Source organism: Priapulus caudatus, unplaced genomic scaffold, assembly GCF_000485595.1.
Source record: "Priapulus caudatus unplaced genomic scaffold, Priapulus_caudatus-5.0.1 Scaffold96, whole genome shotgun sequence".
Lineage (NCBI taxonomy): Eukaryota > Metazoa > Priapulida > Priapulimorpha > Priapulimorphida > Priapulidae > Priapulus > Priapulus caudatus.
In genome coordinates this window covers 58,143-61,278 of record NW_014577157.1, presented here as the reverse complement: position 1 = coordinate 61,278, position 3,136 = coordinate 58,143, and positions in this window count along the sequence as shown.

The window sequence follows — 3,136 nt, the reverse complement described above, 5'->3', positions numbered from 1 at the left end:
ATGTTGGTACACTACTGTGCAGTGTCGCCCTTTATGAACTAACATATGAACGCATGAAAGGACACGCAAATCATCATGGCTGAATAAAGTATCGTTTGTCACAAGTCAGTGTCTTTGTTGTCACTCCGCTCGTTTATCTTGACAGAAGATGGTGTCAGAAGTGCTGGAAAACAGCATGAACTTTCGTCCAGTATAGTTTTTCGTATTTTCATCGAAGGAAAATGGCTTGCGGAAAATAGCTGTGTTGGAACGAAGAACGAGACCTACGAACGGTACCTTTTCAACCTTCGGGTGCAGAAACCAGGTGAGAAGGTAGATGACTTTTATGCTGAGTTACTCAAGCTTTCTGAGAACTGTAATTTTGGTACATTGAGAGATTCTCTCATCAGAGATAGGCTGCTCATGGGTATCAGGGATTCGGCTGCTCAGAAAAAGCTGTTGTATGAAACGAAACTCACGTTGGAGAAGGCACTGCTCGTGTGCCGGTCATATGAAGCCACGGTCTCTAGACTTCAAGAAATCGGGAAAGCTGTGTCCAGTCCCTCTTCAGGCGCTCCTGCAGATGTGGGTGCAGTCGAGAGGAAGCCATTCAAGAAGCAATCGAAGCACATGCCGAAGAAGAAACACGGTGGTCATCATAGTCATGGTAGTCCAGCGCCACGTGGTGATCCTTAAGAGGGCCTCACGATCAAAAGTTTTGTCCAGCTAGAGACAAAAAATGTTCCAAGTGCGGGTACAAGGGACATTTTGGTCATGTGTGCAGAAAAAGTGCGTACTGGTCAGTCTCAGTCGAATGCGGCATCGGGAGTACGTGAAGTCACTCAATCTGACTTCTTTGATCGTGTTGATCAGGGCGATGCATTTCTAGGCGTGGTGGATCAGCAGGGTAATAATTCCGAATCCGATCAGTGGATTGTGAAGCTTGACGTAGATGGCGCTACGATCAGTTTCCGTGTCGATACCGGTGCAGATGTAAACGTGATATCTAGGTCGGTTTACGAGAAACATTTCAAGCATAGAATGCTGTTCCCTACTCGCAGGACGCTCAGAGGTCCTAGCAGGAAGCCATTGCCAACTCTCGGTACTTTCCAGTGCACCATTCGACGTAGCAAGGGAGGAAAACCTGTGCAGACAGAAATATACGTCATCGAAGGTGGTGCCTCTGCGCTACTAAGCCGCTACACTAGTTGTGATCTCGACATAGTGCAACTTAATGTGGGTAGTATCGACGACTACCCCCAGCTTTTCAAGGGGCTGGGAGAAATGCCGCATCCATACAAGATCAACATGCGGGAGGGGGCGGAACCATTCGCAGTTCCCGTACCTATCCGTGTCGCTATTCCGCTAATGCCTAAGGTGAAGGAGGAATTGGATCGCTTGAAAAACTATGGGTGTCATACGCAAAGTGACACAGCCTACAGACTGGTGTGCGCCTATAGTGGTGGTTCCAAAGCGTAATGGTAGCATCAGGGTCTGCTGTGATTTCACGAAACTCAATGAATCGGTAATACGTGAGCGTCACCAGTTGCCCACCGTCGACCATGTCCTGGGTCAGATGGCAGGTGCGGAAGTTTTCTCGAAATTGGACGCTAACAGGGGGTTTCATCAGATCAAGTTGGCCGACGAGGAGTCTCAACTTCTTACCACGTTCATAACTCCATTTGGTCGTTACTGTTACCAGCGTTTGCCATTCGGGATAAACTCCGGACCAGAACATTATCAGTGTCAAATACATAGCATTCTACGTGGACTCGACGGCGTTGTGTGCATCATGGATGACTTGGTAGTGTTTGGAGAAACGGTTGAAGAACATGACGATCGCCTTGAGAAAGTTCTTCAGAAGCTAGCCGAAGCGGGGGTCACACTTAATCGTGCCAAGTGTGTCTTCAGATTTTCGGAAATAGCTTTTGCGGGTCACGTAGTCGGGCAAAGTGGTATCAAGGTAGACCCTAGTAAAGTCGAAGCTATCTCCAAGCTGCCTAGACCACTCAATGTCCAGGATCTGCGAAGATTTATGGGCATGGTGAACCATCTGGGGAAGTTTCTACCAGACCTCGCGACACACACGGATCATCTCAGACAGTTGTTATCTGTGAAGAATGACTGGGTTTGGGGTCCGGTGCAGGAAAACGCTTTTCAGAAGATCAAGGAACTGATCTGTGCTGCGTCAGTGCTCATGCTCTATGATCCTTCTCGCAAAATACGCGTCACTGCGGACAGTTCCTCATATGGACTCGGAGCTGTTATCAGGCAAAAGGACTAGGACGATCAGTGGAAACCGGTGGCCTTCGCATCTAGATCGCTCGCTCCAGCAGAAACCAGATACGCTCAGATCGAGAAGGAAGCGTTGGCTTCAACCTGGGCATGCTGTCGCTTCGAGGACTATCTGATTGGGCTCCGTTTCACGCTTGAGACGGACCACAAGCCGCTCATTTCGCTACTCGGATCGAAATCTCTGGAGGAACTGCCGCCACGTATACAGCGTATGCGTATGCGACTCATGCGATTCTCGTATGATATCGAGTATGTGCCTGGAAGCAAGCTCTATATCGCGGACACTCTTTCGCGTGCGCCGACCACACCTGCCAAGGAAGGCAAGGATTACGATCTTTGTGAAGAGACTAACGCGTATGTCAACCTCGTGATTGACAACGTGCCGGCTACGGACGTTCGGCTGCGACAGATTCGTGAACATCAGTTGGAGGACGAGCTATCCCGGCAACTGCGTACGTACGTGAAAAATTGTTGGCCTGCCAAGTGCCAACTGACTTCTTTGCTCCAGCAATACTGGGTTTAACAGGCAGATCTGACCATCGTTCAATGTCTACTGCTGTATCGCCCTCGCATCTTTGTGCTCTCATCCCTTCGTCTGGAGATGATGGATCGTCTGCACGAAGGGCATCAAGGGATTGTGAAATGCCGCCAGCGTGCTCTACAGTCGGTTTGGTGGCCGGGCATTTCCCGTCAAATCGAGAACCTTGTGAAAAATTGTCGCGTTTGTAGCAAAGCTGAGCGAAATCCGATGGAACCGCCTCGTCCCTCAGTTATGCCTACCAGGCCTTGGCAAAAAGTCGCGACGGAATTCAGAAAAGATTAGTATCTGATAGTAGTTGATTACTACTCGCGATTCATAGAG